Genomic DNA, 19,610 nt, shown 5'->3' on the forward strand with positions numbered 1-19,610 from the left:
TTCTGAAACAATGAGGCATCTCCCTTTGTCCTCGTGTATTAGCAGTGTTGTGTATTTTTGAAAATTTTTACTGTAACTACTGTAGTACATGAAGAATAACACAGCATTATTCCTCACAATAGGAGAAACTTGGAATTTTTCATGTTGAAAGCCAAAGCAGGGCATCAGTTTTCTGCTAAAGAGGAAAGAGCAATTTAATGTTATTTACTGTGCAGTAGCTTTCAAATATATTGTTCTTCCTTGTACAAGCATCGTTAATTTCTCCAGCATGGCTTTATTTACTTTTGGTTGCAGACCCTCAAATGTAAATGCAGTATGAGAAATCTAGCTCATTATTTGTCAGTTTTTACTGGTTCATTTTCTTTAAGTCATATGCATTTTCAATTACTTTGTACAAAACATGATTATTTCAACTGCTTCTGCTCTGTTAATGTAAATTTGTTTCTAATGTTAAATTCAAGATTAAAATATTAAATTGTGCAAATGAGAAAGTGAGGACAAATTACCCTGCAAGTCAAATGTAATATTAAGAAAACATTTTGAAAATAATGAATGTCTGCTGGAGAAAATTATATGGAGTGCAATCACTATCTTGAGACAAATTATATATTTTTCTGTATTCTGGAAGCTGTTTATTTACACTGACTAGAAGACATGTACAGCAACGCTGTTGTTTTTTTTGCCAAATTAACAGATGCTTTTCTCTTATGATCCTTTTCTACATTTCTTTAAAATATACATTAATATACATTAAAAAAACCCCAAAACTTCAGAAAAGTAGTCACAGAAGGAGTATATGTGAACACTACAGGATAGCATTCCCTTAGCTTCTCAGTTTCCACAAGAATTAAACAATAAGAAGCTTTAGATGTACAGCTATGTATATGCACTTCTTTGGAAATGGAAGTTTGTTGCACTTCAAGAAATTCTGGCTGGGCCTGATTGTATGTAAGAAATTGGCTGTATATCAGCAGAATTTCCATTGAAGTTGGTTGGAAAAGGAAACAGGTCCCTTCCCTTGAACTCTGTTTGATCGTAACATCTAGTCCAAAATGCTGTTTGTTAACCCCGTGCCTAATATTTGCTGAACCACTCCTAGGAATTTTGTTTCCAATCATTCCTAAGAGCAACATATTTTCCGTGCTTTCAAATGCCCTTGCTGCTAAGAAAGCTAACAGTACTTTTGACTGCATTAGGCAGAGTGTTGCCAGTAGGTCTAGGGAGGCAAGCATTCCCTCCTGCTCAGAATTGGTGAGGCAACGTCCTGACTGATGTATCTATCTGTGGGCTCCACTGTACAGCAGAAATGTGGATGTAGGAGAATGAGTACAAGAACTACAAAGGTGGTGAAAGGACTGGAACAGCACTCCTATGAGGAATGGCTGAGAGAGCTGGGGCTGTTCAACTTGGAGAGGGGGAAGCTCTGGGGAGATCTCATCAGACACCTCCTAGTGCCCAGAACTAGGCTGGTTCTCTGTGTATTGCCTTTGGATCAGTGCAGTACATGTATTGCCATCTCTTGTTTGTCTCCATGTGTTAGCCTTCAATCCTTTCAAGTAGAAAGCCTGATATCTCTCATCCACTCACTTTGGTCTGAATGCTCCCACGTTGCACCAAATGACAGCATTGTTTCTGGTCAGCAATCTGTTAATGTGGACTAATTTGATTATTATTTCTATGATGTTACCTTAAAAGGGCTGCATTCAGCTACCTTTATTAGCCAAAAAATTAAAGAATTACCAAGGTGGGAAACATGAATGAAAGATAATATGAATGAGCTGTAGGGAATTATGAGGGAAAAAGCATGAAATTATCTTAAAATGCCACAAGTTATTCTCAGAAATCCAGATTTGAAAACCTTTCAAATTAACAGTGTAATTAATCCAGAATAATTGCTAATGAGGGCCAAAAGGCAGCTATGTAGGATATAACTCTAACCACAGCATTAGGTCCATAAGATGTAGATCAGTTGCCAACTCCACCTTCCTTCCAGCCCCAAAAGCCTTTGGTAGCAGCAACAACAGTTTCTCACTCTTACCTGCTGGTTTTGAATCATACCGTTAATAATGTGGCAGTGAAAATGCAGTGTCAGTAACTGTCCTCCAATGGCAATAGTGCACATGCTCTGGAAACACTGCCCACCTACTAAGTTAGAGAATTCAGAGGATCTTAGAATTTGGCTTGTACGAAAAAGAGTGATGTGAGACATTAAATCTATGCATTTGATGATAGAAAATGAATTGCGTTTTGACCATTTTATAATGAGAATTGTACTTGCATAGATACAAGCATGAAGTTAATGCAATTCAGGGAATTACAGTTCATTCTCCAGGAAGTTACTCCCCACTGTAATTCACTGACTTAATCCATTGCAGTGCAAGTGAAATGGTTTACATAACCTTAAATGCATTCCTTCTAGACTGAACTGTCATCGAAATAGGTCATTGCTTTAGTAGCCTTTCAGTGAGATGAGATATATCTTAAAGATTAACTTTCTTGCTGAAAGAAGGTAACAGTAGTACTGTTTTGAACCTATTTATAATTGAGATGCTTTTTTCCAGTGTATCATTTCAGTGTATCAATTAAATATCACTTTCTTGACATGTCTTTTCATCTTGACTATTTTTAGGTGTGTAATCCTCCACAAATGATACAATAGCTTTTTCTTTTCATGGCTACAGACTGGGATGCGTCAAACTTGATATTACAGTCTCTTAATGTCAACAATCTGAAGAAACATATGTTTTGAAGCAGAGAGCTGCTAATTAAAATGCAGTTAGTGCAAACTGAATTCACCAGAGAATGTAAAAAGAAAAGGTTCTTCTCTTACAATGAAATAAGAACAAATTATTTTCTTAAATTTTGAAATGTAGTTCAAAAGGAGGGAAGAAGTCAGGATGCAAGGCATAACAATTTGTCAGGTGAAAAGTGCTAAAGTTCACAAGAAGTCATCACAGCTTTTCTCGAGTCTTGTATTCTTTTTCCTGGTGGGACTGAAAGTTGGAATTCTCCCTTTGACTTTTGTTGTAGCACAAAGAGCAGAGGCTGAAGGGAAATTCATCCTGTAGAATGAAGAAGATATACATAAAATAGGTAAAGAGAAGAAGAATAAAGACCTCCATAACTACTGGGGCTTGGGCAAGAAATAGCTGTAAATTCCAAAAAAGAAATTTAGACAAAACACAGGATTTTTTTTAGCAGTCAGAACAGATAAGCTCTAAGAAAATTTGCTGAAGGCAGATGTGGAATTAATGATTTTTGAGTGGGGCTTCAACAAGATGTTTAAAGAAGTTAGACAAGATTTTAAAGAAGAGGTTAAACAACTGTGAGAAATGATTTAGGTCTAGGTGATTCTGCTGAAAGATCTAGGCTGGTTAGGTGGCCCGTTTGGTTCTTAAATCATTTGCTGAGAACACTTCCACACAGGCCTGTTCTGCACTATTGCTGTCTTCTGCCAGGATAAGGCTAAATGAGAGGCTCCTTCAATAGGGCTTATAAAACAGAATGGGGATAACTGTGTGCCATCTTTGACTCGGTAGAGACAGGCAAAATGAAATCCAGAATAGGACACATTCAAAAGATCTCTGCCAGAGTTAAAATGAAATATGTTTCATTTATCATGCACTATTTCTTTGACTCTGAGATCTCAATTTACTCTACAGAAAAGAAAATGCTCTCCATCACTCACCTTTCATTCTGCACAGAAGAATAGGTACAAGTTTGGGTTTACTGAGAGACAGATCTAACCATAAAGTAGATCTTTTCAGTATCAAAACTTTGCCTGCCTTTTTTTTTTTTTTTTCCTCCTTGTTTTTAGAATAAATTAATTTGAGATCACAGAGACAGCATAACAGAGCTGAATGTTTGCTGTTTATGAGCTTTTGTACACTGAAGAGGAGGAATAGAAAGTTCAATGAGATAAAACTCAGCTCCTAGTCCCTCTGAGGCTATTTATTTTTTTTGGTGAAGGAAGATCAAAGTTACAGCAGTTTGAACATGCGTTGACTTAAGTAATTTCCTGTTTTCCAGGCTTAGTTTTGCTGTTTGTGTGTTTATTCTTCCAAGGCAGATGGTGTGAGTGTTTGGAGCAGCAGAAAATATGCCACAGTTGTGTTAACACTATTTTCATCTTTTCTTTGATGTTGCCAACTGTTCTCATTATAGTGAGCATCTCGTCACTGGTATGTGAAATAGTTGAAAGTCATTTTCGGAAATTTTCTGGAAAACAATACAGCACAGAGGTAGAATCTACTTTTTGTGTAATTTTTCTCTGTGTTCTTTTGGAAAGGCTGACAATTCACTGGTAAGTAGGGGATGAAGTTCTTATTTTTCCTTCTTATTGGCTCTTAACATAGAAACTACCTCTTCTCTTACCACACCTGGATTATTTTGAATTATCATAGAATGAATCATAGAATCATGGAATGGCCTGGGTTGAAAAAGACCTCAAAGATCATCTAGTTTCAACTCCCTGCTATGCACAGGGTCACCAACCAGCAGACCAGGCTGCCCAGAGCCACATCCAGCCTGGCCTTGAATGCCTGCAGGGATGGGGCATCCGCAGCCTCCTTGGGCAACCTGTTCCAGTGTCACCAACCTCCTCCATGTGAAAAACTTCCTCCTAATAGCTAACCGAAATCTCCCCTATCTCAGTTTAAAACCATTCCTCCTTGTTCTATCACTATCCACTATTGTAAACAGCCGTTGCTCTCCTGTTTATATGTTCCCTTCAAATATTGGAATGGGAAATTATGGAAAAAGACAGATGAGAAGAATTTAACCTGTATTTCTTGGGCTTCGATGATATTTCTGATTTGCTTTAATGCAAATACAAAATTTTACTTATATCAAAGAGAAAGTCTGCAGATTTTAATTTCAGATATTAAAATAACCTTTGAAAATGGTGACCTTAAAAATGCACGTTTCCCCACTTTCAGGAATTTTCCAAATAGTCCTAAACAGAAGGTACAGAACGACACATAGTCTTGAAGAAAATGGTATCTGACAGCTTCAAAAAAATTATGTAGGAGGAAAAAATATATCATTTTAATCAAAGCACTGCATGACAGTGCTTCGGGGTTGAACTGCGTACAGAACATCAGCATGCAGATAATGAGTGCAGTGAAAAGGCATCACTACTCAGGTATTATCAAATTATTTTTTTGCTTTGCTTAATTGAAAAAATAGAGTTTGATCTCAATAAATATCCTACATTTAATCTATAAAGACATTAAAATTAAAGAGTGAAAAAATAGAAGAGATTTGTATTACTGGTGCTTTGGGATTATTCTTTCTGGTATTTTATGATGGCAGGAATGTTCACAATAATGTTAACTTTGAAGTGAAAAATATTTGAGAGTATTTGATCAATATATGTTTTGAATTTATAAGTACATTTTCATGTCAAATGCTGGATTCTAAGAGCAATACTCATACTGGCAGGAGTCAGATCCAATAATATGTGACCCACATAAGCAATGAAATCTAATTGAAACTGTTCAAATTGCAGATGTTGGTATGAAATGCTTGTGAACAACCTTCAGAGCAAAACTCGTTCATCTAATTATCCACTGGGTAACTCTGAATAACAAACAAAATTGAGTAAACTGTAAGCTTCTCTTCAACAGTTCTTCAAAAGAAAGATGCTTTATCTGTCCAATTATTCACAACGTATTTGTTCAGCTGTAATAGAAATGATATATGCAGAGGTTCCCTCTGGCAAATTATATCACCACTAATATGGTTCTATGCTTGCTGAGCTTTTTCATACAAAGTTCCTCCTAATGCCTACTAATGTCTATGGAGTGCTGAAGAAAAAGCTGAGGATTGGGTTGTTGTGACATCACTCTTCTGTGATGAAGAGCTGCAGAAATGAGTTTGCAATGTCCTTTGCTGCACAACATTTTTTGTTAAAATGCAGTTTTGCAGTCAGCAGTAGACTATGAGATCTTTCTACTGCTTGTGTCTTGTTATCACGGGCATTACAAATACTCTTTTCCTTGCTCTAAATCTCAGTTGTTATTTTCAAAATTATGGTATATATTTAGCAGAGAAATGTTGGAAGTTTTTGTGCTTTCCATAGGTAATGTATGAGAGAAAACATTTGATCTTTTAGACCCTCAGGTCCAGATGTCAAGCACAGTATCCTTATGCCTGTATGGAGCCAATTGTTGGATGTTCCAATTATGGTTCCTACATGTTGTTCTAGCCCTGCTGATAACTCTGTGTGATGGTAGGTGCAGATTTGAACTCCATGTGACTGAGTTTGGTGGTAGGCCAAAGATTCTGGTGGTAGGCCTACATTCTGCTGGTTTCCATTATATCAGAAATATAGTTTACTCTTTCCTATTTCCCTAGTTACTGTGTTGATTCTGGCCAATGTATGTTTAAATAACACGTTTACTTTCTTGTAATTTCAAGTTAATATACATAAAAGTTTCTCGTAATATTTTTCTCATTAATATCCTTTGTTATCCTGTCTGTCATCCCGATCTGAAGTGAGGTATCTTTAATAACTTGTCTTCTCTAAATCTCTTTAATTGTTTTCATTATACCATCATCTGAATAAAAGTTGTATTCTCTTGAGAAAATAAGGATGCTGTGGATCACAGAATCATGGAATTTTAGGCGTTAGATGGGACTTTCAGAGATCATCTAGTTCACCCCTACTGCTAATGCACATTGGTGGCAGAAGAGATTACTGATTCTCAAACCTGTGAATTTTGAATGTAATGTGCTATGTGCCTGTGCCCAAGTGCTGGCAGGGGCCTCTGTGAGGAGAGGCTGGGGCTCCATGTGCTGGACACAGCCAGTGCCAGTTGACTCCAATGACTCTAGCACAGGGTGATGCTGTGCCCCACTGCCAACACAGCAGTGCCTTGGAGAAATGGGTTTGAGAAAAGTTCAGAATGCTGTGTGTCAGTGAGGAGTGAGGAAAAAAAATATGAGAAATAGCCCTGCAAACACCAAGATTGGATAAAAAGGTCAAGGAGGAGGTGCTATGGGTACAGGAGCCCAGGTTCTCCCGCAGCCATGGTGCAGGAGGAGAACATGGTGGAGAAGACACAGAGGAGCACTTATCATACTGCCATGCCAGGGCAGGTGGGTATTTCCTGAAGGAACTGCAGCCCACAGAGAGCCCACAGGAAAGCAGGCTTATCCTGAAGGACTGCAGTCTGTGGAAAACAACCCTGGAGCAGGGGAAAACTGTGAGGAGGAAGGAATAGCAGAAAGGACCGTAATCCTATCACCCTGCCTGTGCTCCTAGGTGGGTTAGAGAAGTCAAGAATAAAAGGAGTGCAGTAGAGCCTGGGGAAAAGGGATGGATAGGAAGAAAATGTTGTAATTTCTCTCTTTTTTTTCTTCTCAATTCAAGTATTTTGTCGTTAAATGAGTTTTGCCTAAGTTGAGTTTGTTTAGCCCTGATGGTAATTGGTAAGCGATTGCTTTGTCCTTACCTTGGCCCATGACCACTTTTATATTCCTCCCCTGTACTGGTTAGGAGGGGCAGTGAGTGGGCAGCTGAGTAGATGTCAGGCAGCTGGACAAGTTTAATTTACCACACAGATAAGCTATGAAGTCAAAAGTGCTTTCATTTAATAAGTATTTTTCTTTAAATACTTAATACTTCAGTATTTAAAGAAGTACTTTAACTCTTGAAGTGTGTTTTATGAAATATAGGAAGTCTGCATACACCTAGGATCCAGTGCAGTTTGGAAGGATTTTCCATGATTTCCAGCAGGTGGATAGATGCTCTCCACTGTATTCTGCTTTTTGAGATATCAAACTTTTCTGAGGTTATAGTACTACTTCCAAGATTTGCAAGTGACCGGAAAATCTGATCAGTGGCTGTTGTGTGTTGTCTTCTTTACTTGATTCTATCAAGTGACTATTTGAAGACTGACCTTCAAAGAAAAGATTGCATGGCAAGCAGGGAAATACTTTTTTGACATAAAACCTATGATTTTTTTCCCCATGGAGATCTTACAACATAGGATTTTTTTATGTTCTACTAACAAGAAAATTTCCATGTTCAAAATCTTCATATGATGTCAACAAAAACAAGAACTATGAAGGAAAATTTACTATGCTGGTGAACAGAAGAAAGTGGAAATGAGATGAGGTCTTTTAACTCTTACTACTGACTCTAGGCTATTTTAAGAACAATTGCTGCAGGGTTGATTGATGAGGTAGGAGATTGTATGGGAACTGCTGAATCACAGCCTGAACCTCTGATTGATCAATCTGAGGCGAGCAATGAGTCAGCCCTGGGAGCACAGGTGAAAGCAATTCACCTGTGCTGCCAGAAGAGGTGGAGCCTGGCTGCACCTCTCCTAGACCCATTTAAAAGCTGACTACCAGGGGAGAAGGATCTTTTCTGGAGCTCCCTCCTCTGGAGTTGTGCTGTGAGCCTAAGACACAGATAAGCATTCTATTCTCTTTTTGTTATTATAATCTGCTTTGCTAAACTCTCTTCTTTATTTCATAATTATAGTATCTTTATATTCATTGGTTATACAGTGATGCATTTTTAATCTCTATGTATGAGGTTTTATTTTTTAATGTCTGTAATTCTTATTTTCTTTTTCTGTTTGTCATTTTAGATACCCTTCGTAATAAAGAAAAAGAAACAGGAAAGCAAGGCGATGCAGGACGGCCTCGTGACAGACACATTTGGGGAGGGAGGAAGAGAAGTCTCGAGCCTTCTGGAGACATAAGCATATGTAAGATTAATGTTTGTTTGCACATCATCTTTATATAGAATATACAATCTCATTAATAAGATATTCTCCTTATATACTGTTAAAGAGATAAGTGAAAAGCTTGATAAACTTGCTAAGTCCACGATTTTGAAATATCATTGCCTTTCAAAAGAAAGACTGGGCTACTATTGTTAGAATTATATGACTTTGTACAATCCACTGAAAGACTGATTTTTTTTTTGTTAAGTTTTACAGGCCTGTTATTCTGTTGGCATAAGTAGCAGAATGTTTTGTATTGTTGTTGTCACTTTTTTCAAAAATGTTCCATAATGCATGAGCAAATGGGACATAATGATTGGAATGTCTCATATGCTTTGAAGAAATTAAAGGATTTTATCATCATACTTATGATATGTGATAGTAGTTTGCAGTATGGAATTCGCTTCTGTACGTCTGTTTCAGCAGTGGCTTTTGAAAGGATGCTGACATAATTGAGAAACTAAAAATATTATCCAAGGCAGGGAGGCCTACGACTTTATGAGAACTTCCTTACTTGAGTGTTGATCAGGAGGCTAGGAACACAACAGTGAAATCTACATCGTCTCCAAAGCACCGCATAATGATCTTTAGGACCTGCATATATAGAGAAGAATTGTGTGTAGATCTTACGAAAATGATCTTAGCATGGCTAAGTCAAATTTAGCTTGAAACTTAATATGAGTAATAAGCATGAATTTCACTAAGATTCAGCATAAGAACACATTACATAATTTTAAAGACCCTAAAGGAGCAATAATATTATCTTTCAAAACATTGTTCCATATGCACCAAATAAAAAGACAGCTTTCAAATATTTCTGTATATTTCTAACTTCACATGTGGCTACTTGAGAATAATATTTCAATAGTGTTCTTTTAAATTAGACCAGAATATCTACAGTCCTGAGGCATGTAGCACTAGTAATTCACAAGACTATACTAGTAAGGATTGTCCATTTGGATTTTTCACAGGTAAAATCAGTAAAATAAATGATCTTTTCAGTAAAATGGTATTAGAAAGAGGCTTTAAAGCAACCAAAAAAGAAAAAATTCAAACTTAAGTAAAGCATTTTCCTAGATGGCAGCAGCAATCATGGAATCCATCAAGAGCTGGTATTTCATAGTATGCTTAATTTTATAGCCATGATTCATGGATTATATCTGCGAATTCTAGCAGGTGCCTCTTGTAGCTGGTAGTGGAAGGTGCCATCAATAGGCTCCACTTGATTGGGTGGCCTGTAGTAGATTCTGATCACGAGGCTCCCTTTGCTGCCTTGTTCTTTAACTGTTACCCGTAGGCTTTTGAATTGCTCCTGACTATTCTTTAGAGACAGATCTTCACATTCAATTCCTTTCCTGCTATAGAGAGAGCAATATCTCTTCCCTCCTTCCTCATCTGTTGTCCCTTCTGAACAGTCTGCAGCCATCGAATGCCACTCCGCAGTCATAGGAATAATCCCACCAGTTTTCAGTGATGGCAACTGTATCGTGGTTTTCTAGAATAGTAGTGCATTAGCTTCTGTTTCCTCCTGTTTATTTCCCTAGCTGTTTACACTGGTGTAGAGGCACTTCAACTGAAATTCGCAGGCGCTATTTCTAAGCTAAAGAAAGACATTTCTTTTCCTTATGCTTTAAAGTCTCACTGTTATCTTTAGAATGTTAGGATAATTCTACTTATTTTATATGTGTATGTGTGTATATATGAAAATATATATTCTGCAATATTCAGAATAAGGACTGAAATAGTCGTAATATAATCTATGTATGATGTTGAATCAATTTTGAGAGATTAAGTAGGATTCAAATGGTGCATATGTGTTGTGCTAATTCTTTACATTGGGAGCATTTAACCACATATCAACCACGTTTGTTTGAAAACATCAAGAGACTCAAAAAACAGCCACATAGGGGCAGCACACATTTACAGTCAACTGATGCAAGGCCTGTATTCTTTCCTACCAGATCTGTGCTCGCTTTAAATAAAAACAAATCAAAACACAAACAGCAGCCCTAGACAACTGTCGATCTAGGCTTTTCTACTGATTAAGCACAATCTCAGGACCGCTTTCTTTCTGAAAATATTGTATAAAAAAAAAAGTAGGGAAAAAAAATGCTTTTTTCTAGCCATCTTTTTGAAGAAGGTGTGGTGAAGTCTAGTCCTGATGTATTACATGTATAACTTCTGATTTTCAGAGATAGTTGGCTATTGAAAGAACACACAAAAAAGTACTCATCCTCAGGGGCAGAGAAATTGCTGGCTTTTGTTGTTTCTGAGCTGAAGGTATCAAATAAAAGCTCTGAGAGCTCCTTGAACAAGTAATTTCCTACATAACATTTTTTTTGCTACTGATAAGAAGATTAAATGTCAGTTCTAGTGTGAGTCTTCTACATTGTAGGAGAAGCAGAAGTCACATTTATGAACATCTTTGCCTGTTTGTTGATTTTTCAGGATAGACACTTGAAGGTATTTTGGTGAACGTTTGCATATGGATGTAATTCAAATTTAATTTCTCATTATGTATTTTCTGTTGTTTACATTGTGAGTTCTTTGTTCTACTGTAGAAACTACTGTTTGCAATAGTGTGCAGGCAACTAAGAGGTGATTATTTTATCTAATTAATAATGGTAATTATGCATAATTATGATTCTATTTAAAAACAGCAGGTTATGTGAACTTTTGTAGGGAAGTAGCAGTAGTCTTATCGTAACATTCAAATAACCTTATGATACACAGCTGTGTATCATTTCCTGAAACTTACTTAAAATGGCTTATATGCAGCATTTTATTTTCTGCATTAAATATATTGTTATTTATTGTGATTATAGACCTTTAAATAAAGGGATTCTGGATTTTTACACCTTCATTTTCAGCAACTCAGTTTTTCCAGGAAGTGACTGTATCTGCTGGAAACTCTTATGTTTGTTCACTCAGATGTGAACATTTCTCTAAAGTTAAAGGGAAATCAATTTTGCTCATTTTTAATGATCTGAGTATTGTAAGATTGTTGTGGTTCTCATACTTCCAGAAAATTGCTCAGATGTTATCTGATCCTGGATAACTCAGAAATGGATTGATTGTGAGACTTGGCATGAACTCCATTACTAAGGTGAAATATGAGTTTTAATAAAGTTAAATTGTAATGGTAAAAAACCTCAGGCTCTACGTATAGCACAGTGCACGTACTCGATTTGTAGTTTCTTGTCATATCTTCACGTTTTCATTGTGCAGGCACTGGTACCAGCATATCAAGCAATAAGCTTAGTACTGTCCCAAAGCTAACAAAGTTCATTAAGGAACTCTTCTCTTAAATGCATTAGAGCAATAAAATTGTCACAGATATTTCCCCACTCCATTGGCTTGAACTATTTTTCTATGTGCTACCCATGTGGACTGTTCAAGCTGGAGGAGAAATGTAGTGTTATTCCCCATTAAGAAGGACATTCACCTTGTTTAAACCCTGAGGGTGCTGGCAAATACACTGTTAATGTAAAATCCACTGTGCCCTTGTTTGGCTGCACTGAAGGTGCAACTTATCTCTGTCACTTCTCCTTCTGGCTTCTGTGATTTGCAAAGGATCATATTACTGTCAAATCTGATATTATATCATAAATGAAAAGAATTGAAAAAGTAGGTGATGCATTTCCTATGACCAATTTCAGAAGATTTGTTTTAAGATTAATCTGTACTGAAACCCTCATTTACGATACTTTGAGTTAATTTTTTTTCTGGCCGATTGCTCTGAATAAAGAGCAAATAGCAGTGACCTGCAGTAGCCTAGCTAAAGCAAGAGTGACCACGCTGTGATGATACAGCTCCAAAGAGTGATTTGATTAGCAGCTCAAAATGTTAGCAATTCAATTAAGTTAGTCCCTGCTGGTGTGGACTCAGTACCTGTATCTGCACAGACTTACTGTTCACCTATTCCTCTACAGTATAGCTGTGTAATGACTTTCCATCCTGTTGCTCCTTCATTCATGCTGTGACACTTGCTTGCGGATTCATACAGTAAATCAGATTAGAGAACTGAATAGCTGTTTTTCTTGCCAAACTATATTTCAGTTACATCGGTGAACTGATTTAGTTTTCCACACAGCCTTGCAAACCTTTGGCCAACCAAAGCTACGCTGAATAAATGGTTACTGCTAGTGAAGATGACTTCCTAAAGCCTCGTTGCTGCTGAGAAAATGGTGCATAAATGAGCAATAGGAAGAGCTTCATCCAAAGCCCATCGCGGTTATGGCACTCACAGACACAAACAGTGGCCCAATATATATAACTGGAGCACATCACACTTGTGACTGCTGCTTGCAAAAGGTGAGCTGTGCCTCTAAAAGCATGAAAAAGGAGTAGGCTATGGATTGAAAGACATACAATTAAAATGTGATAAAATTGCCTCTGATTCTTTCAAGGGTAAACTTGTTTCTGCTAGAGAAGGGTCGTAGTTTTTCTCTTGGGGTTGAACTGTATGGATTTTAAAAATTTTTACAGTATTGTAAGTTACTCGAATCATGGAATCATTTGAGTTGGAAGGGACCTTTTGAAAGTCATCTAGTACAGCTCCACTGAAATGAATGGGGGCAGCCACAGCTAGATCAGGGTGCTCAGAGCCCTATCCTTCCTCTCCTGGATCTGTGGATACAGCATTCTCTGTAGAAATTGTAAGCTATTGTTAAGGTAGCTAGCCCAGGTGCTTCCAGTCATCTGGGTAATCAGCCACTTGAACACCTACCCTGCAATTTTAGCTACTGTTGTTAATATCTGTAGTAGCAGTACACAAAGGGGAAAAAAATAGATTACAGCTATTTGCAGAAAGTAAAGATGTAAGAAGAAGCCCTCAGAAATAAAAAGAGGTGTTATTGAAAGCTATGCAGAAAATACATGCAGCCTACAGTATGACTTTCTGAAGAGAAATACTTCTCATGAAGGACTTTTACCAAAGAAATTCAGCCCAAAGTACTCTGGGTGTTTTTTATTTACTAATATAGCATCAGCATGACCAGAACCAGAAATGAGATCTGCAGTGATAGGAAAAAAAGTAAGTAACAGAGGGTTCTCACAGGTTTATGTTTTTTTTTTTTTCTTTGTAAGAACAAGAGTATCTTGTCCACACGTGTGTTGGTCATGAGTGGGGCATGAAAGTGGCTTCATGTTTGAAGATCTCTACTGAATTAACAGTGCTGTTGTAGATGTGTGTTTGTCCCTGAACATCTTGCAGTATCACCTTGATTAATACATAGATGTTGTTTACCAAATGGCTCAATTGAACAGGAGTTTAGATTGCTAATAACCTACTCAAGCATTTTTGAGCAATTTTGCTAATTGTACTCAGTTGTGAAGTTTGTTACTGTATCAGTGCCACAAGATGAAGGTAGCTGTATCACCTAGGTATCAGCTGCTGAGCAAACTTCTTTGCATGTGACTATCTTAGGAAGAACAGCAATTTCTCTATTGCTGCAATAAGCAAATCTTATTTTCCATAACTGCCAAGAAACAGTTAATAATAAGGGTTAGTAAAAAGATCAGAAAAAAACAAATGTTTGGAATTCAAATGAAGGCTCATGAATACCGCCTCGCTAAATGCCATGCCACATTTATGACTTCAGGGCAAAATATATGAACACCAGACAATGTGAACATATTAATTAATGCTAATTACATCTCTGCAGTACAGATGGGGTCTATTCTCTTGACATGAGTATGTAATATATTTGGCATAAATGTGATTTAATATATTTATGCAGAAAGAATATTCTGTAGTTTGCAAATACACAATCATCTGTCTTTTACTGGTGAACATGTTATGTGCTGTAGCCCATGCACATTGACCTGCAGTGTGAATGATCATCACCATATTTATCACATATTTACTGTGTTACAATGACTTGAGGATTCTTAAGCTTTCTGCTGTTCCTGCTGTGTGATTTTTAGCAATGCAGATGCAGGTGGAATACAGACAGAGGTTCATAGTCTTGATCGTATCACATAACTGAGGAGGACAGATTTTCTTTAAAATCCGCTTTCTGAAATCCACCTCCATCCAGACCATGTTGCTCAAAGCCCCGTCCAGCCTGGCCTTGAATGCTTCCAGGGAGGGGGCATCCACAGCTGCTCTGGGCAACCTGTTCCAGTGTCTCACCACCCTCACAGTATCGGTCTAAATGTACCCTCTTTCAATTTAAAGCCATTTCCCCTCACCCTGTTGCTTATAAAAAGTCCCTCCTCAGCTTTTCTGTAGGCACTTCAGGTACTAGAAGGTTGCTATAAATTCTCCGTGGAGCTTTCTTTTCTCCAGGATGGAAAGCTCCAGCTCTCTCAGCCTTTCCTCATAGGGGGGGTGCTCCAGGACTCCCAGATGTGTCTGCACTGATGTTGCTGGTGGATGTTCCTATTCTAGGTCATGTGCATACCAGCTGATGATACTCTCTGCTGCAGATAGGAGGCAGGATTTCTGTCTTTCTGCAGCTCCACCCTTCAGGAGTTCTGTGCATCACCATGACTGATCTCAAACAAGTGGTTTGTTCTGTGGCTTAGGAAAGCTTAAGGTCTACAGCTGTGTCCAGTCTTTATATGCAGATATAGGGTAGTAAAAAACCAACAACAGTGAACTGTTTTTTTTTTTTTGTTGTTGTTGGTTTTTTGTTACAGTTTACTGTAATATCTTCCAAGATTTGGAATAGAGTGGCTATTTGTCCTTGTTTTGTGGTGCGCTTGTAAATTTTCTCCAGAGAATTTCAGCAGTGCTGTGAATGAAATTTGCCTCTTGGATAAGTGTGTGTGTGTGTGTGTATAATTTCTCATCATAGCTACTGCCTTTATTTATGCATAGAAGCAGCAAATTTTGTGTGCTTCTTTTTGCCCCAGAATGTCCCTACACAAGCCATGGTGTAGAATTCCATATATAATATGGAATATAAGAGAACACAATTACCTGTATCCTAGATTCTGTCCTTTCACTCCTGTGTAATTTATTTTCTTTTTCTTTTTTATTTTTTTCTCCCCCCTTTGTTTGGCATAATTTCCCTTTCCCTTTGGAGGGAGCATAGACGACAAACACTAGATTTCTGATGTTCTAGAAATAGTATACATTAATTGGGAAACTGACATTTACTAATTGTCTGGCAAATTGTTACTGTGCAATTCTAAAAACATTTCCAGCTATTCAGTAATGAGCACTTTCCATGTAAAGCATTCCAGCTTTCCATTCCAGTACAGGTCTGAAATGCAGTGCTGAGACTGCATACATACTCAGAATTCCTCTTCCAGGGCAACCATTACTGAAGGATACTGATTAATTTAGCTTAATATAATGTTATGTAACACATAAATTTCAATTAAAACATCTTATTAAAAGATTATTAAAATAGATGATTAAAAATACGCATTTTGGCTTTTTATAACAAGAGCTATTATACTAAAATGTTATTGGGCATTTTTCCCCTGACTTATCAACCTGACGGCTGTGAGAATTTTGCCTTGAAACAGGCATGTAAAATTAGGCCCTCATCATTTGTTTGATGACTAGCAATTATTTTTAATACTTTCAGAGCTCTTAGGAGATGACAGTTTGACATTAATAGTTCTTAGTATCTTAGGTTTGGGAAATGCCTCTCTTTAACTGGCTTTAAATAATTATTTGCAACATGAGAAGCTTCACTATAGAGATCATTCATCATTATTTCTGTGTGCTACAATTTAAGGCATACTGGATATTGTCTCCAGTATTTTCTGGGCTGTTCATGTTGGATAAAATTATTTCTCTTTCCCTCTAACTTGATCTCTTCTATCATTTCTGCTATTGTAATTGCTCGTATTTTATCTCACCTGTTATTAGATTTCTTCATTCCTTATACACAACTATTTTGTATGAGTTGCAATTTTTTTCTTTAACACTCTCTTTGATATATATTGTTTTCTAGTGAGCATCACAGCTAAATCTGTAGTGTAAGGTAACAGCATATGTTTTCCTGCTACTCAGGTTTTTTTCCTAACCTTGAGCACTTCTACCTTTTCTTGATCGCATTCCTCCAAAAGATCATTTTTTGTGACATTATCTATGTGGCCGTTCTCTGTGGGTTTCTTTTCCATTAGAACCTAATTATGGTTGTTACTTTTTTTTTCCTTCAACCAGCTTTCTCTTTTCCTCCATCAAAATGCAGATATCTACATCTGCGTGTGAATGACAGTAGATTTCACCAGCCAGTTGTTAAGATTTCAGAGAAGAACCTTACTTGTTACATTCCATCTCCCCTGCATGATGGGAAAGAGATCTTTGTGCATGCTGGAACCACTCCAATACCCATAGTCCTTGTTATTTGTTTTTATTTTTTAGATTTTTAGCAATGAGCTACTTGGTGAAAGACTTGACACTCAGGGTTACTGTGCTGTTATCACTGCTTGTCATGTTTTCTCCAGTTCTCACCTCTCTGTCATTAGCTACCAATTCTGTGGTTATTTTGTCTTATATCTATTTTTGTGAAAGGACCATATTTTGTTAGACTGCTACAAGCCAAAGTCTATAGCTACCAAAATTAGAATACAAAATAATACTACTTAGTTATATGAAAAATTGCAATGATTTTACCTATCTTGAAATCATGTAGCTAAAACTTCTAGTGCTGCTTTTCTGCTCACATAAGAGTTATTCTGGCAGTGCAGTGAAGGTCAGAGAACTAGACTGTGAACAGTGCAACAAAGAAATAAGAAGCATTCACCATCTGTCCTTTGAAATAATTCCCAGAACTATAGCAGTAAATTCAAAAAAATCAATCAAATAGTGAAAATGATAAGTAATGATTGCCTGTTGATTCACTTGTGAAATAAAATGCAAATTGAAAGATCTGATATATAATCACGCCACATGCATATTTTACCACCTGGTATGATAACTGTGACACGACAGTCACAGAGATGCCAGCTACTGATTTCATTATGTGTGCTGCTGCAGTAGAACTCTGTTATCCCTATTAATTAATTAATTATCACTATCTTCATAATATTAACAAGGAAATTCTGTTTGTCAAGACTTCAAAGCGTTTTACAAACGTTAATAAATAAAGCACATACAAGTGTTTTATTGCTTCTGATCAATGTATTTCAGCCAATAGACCGTGAACTGAAGCTATCACCCAGTACATTTCCATCTGTCTGCTTTCCCAGAGAGGATGGGAAAAGCTGTTTAGCAAACACCTTCCAAATACTTAAATATTCCTTCCTGTGTTTGCAGTCCGAAGCAGACCTACCATCTCATCTTGGTGGCAGTAGCAACCTTCCTGATGCTCTTCTCCCCACTCCGCTGCAGCATTTCTTCTGTGAAGGCAGTGGAGATTGAGTTCAAAATCACCTTTTGCTGCTTTGTGTATAGGATGGAGTGAGATTTGGGGTATTTGAATTTTTGGATATTTGACAGGCAGCAGATTCTTGAAGAATGAAGGCTGAGTGTACTGACTTGCCTACAAGACTACTGACAAGTCGTCATCAGAGCTAGCCCTAGAACTCAGCTGCAGGAGAGAAATTGATTTTGAGAAGGAGAATTCCTTTCCAAAGGATTTTAAAAAAACAATGAACAGCAACAAAACAACTAGCAAGAGCAGAGAAGGAAAAGAGCATCTTCTTTCTGATGGAATGTGTGTGATGCGTGGAAATCTGTTTGAAAAACGGAGTTCTTAAGTTCATACAAATTTCTAAGAATTTACAAAACCAAAATGGAGATCAGAACAGGATCGGAATAAGAATCAACACTACATCCTGGTATAAAACATCTTTTTCAAAAGTTCTGGAAACAAACTGACATCTATTCGTCTTTGTAATGCTTGAGCCTTGCCAGAACTTCTGCAGTTTTGAAAACTCAATTAGATTTTCAGGAATGCTTACGTAAGGGACCTATGTAAATTTAACTGCTAGCAATTTTGTGGGAAGCGAGTGTCAGCATGGCTAATGTGTACATGTTTCCCTTTCCTTCAAAAAACGCTCTGTCAGACAACGAGATCCATGAGCTCAGTTGTTCTGACTGCAGTTCAAAAGAGCTCTTCCTTTCTCTTAGATCTCCTCTTTGTTGTTTCCATCTCCAATTATGGTGTTGGGACTCATGTCAGATCATTGCAGCCTAACCTCACTGGTTGGAGACAGAAATAATCATGAGGAGAGAATTACAATTACCATTTGGGACAGTTTCCATGTGGCTGGGGGAACTGAACTTCACACTTCTTCCAGGTCCTGTCTTAGCAATGTAGTCTAAATGTCCATGTGGGTTCATACAGCAGAGAAGACCCTTCACAATGAGGAACAGGCAGCAAGCTGTCTCCCCTCACACACTGCCTTCCTCCTCTGTTCACTATCAGGTCACTTTGTACTTTCTGCGCGGTATTGGAGCTTGTCTAATGCACTGCAATAGGAAAACATAGCTTTCCAGCTCAGTGGAAACAGAGAAGGAGACAGAGGCTAATGGGATTAGGAAAGCTCCTGGCTCTATAATTACGTTGTACAGACACTTCCCATTGCTACGATATTATTAAGTCAGACATCTCTCCATTTGTAACAGCAAGATTTTATTTCTCTATATCACATAGCAAATATTAACCACTTGAGCTCATATTTGCTGCCTAAGACTGACTGGGAAGAACTATTCCAGTAAAAAAGCAAAGGAAAATGGTATTTTTGACTCTTCTAAAAAGCCTAGTGATGGTTTGAAAAGTTCTACTGTATTAATACTTTGGTGCAGAAATCTTGAAATTTAGTATGCAGTTGATGTTTATATCTGCTGACAGCTGGTCTTATAGCCTTTTGAAAAACTGCTAGTCCACCTATATGACCAGAAATGTAAATAGGACTCTTAGCCAAAGTTCCCAAAAATGCTGTGTGGGCACCTCTGGC

The 19,610-nt window shown here is 37.4% G+C and overlaps 1 long non-coding RNA gene across 1 annotated transcript; it reads left to right on the forward strand.

The window, feature by feature from the left end:
• The first annotated feature begins 8,387 nt into the window (after nucleotides 1–8,387).
• LOC125692610 (uncharacterized) lies at nucleotides 8,388–19,378 on the forward strand. The gene is made up of 3 exons (XR_007376784.1): nucleotides 8,388–8,405; nucleotides 8,604–8,723; nucleotides 17,965–19,378. It is a non-coding gene; the product is annotated as an uncharacterized LOC125692610 (long non-coding RNA).
• The last annotated feature ends 232 nt before the right edge of the window (nucleotides 19,379–19,610 follow it).

The sequence above is a fragment of the Lagopus muta genome, chromosome 1 (genome assembly GCF_023343835.1).
Source record: "Lagopus muta isolate bLagMut1 chromosome 1, bLagMut1 primary, whole genome shotgun sequence".
In the NCBI taxonomy this organism is placed as follows: Eukaryota; Metazoa; Chordata; class Aves; order Galliformes; family Phasianidae; genus Lagopus; species Lagopus muta.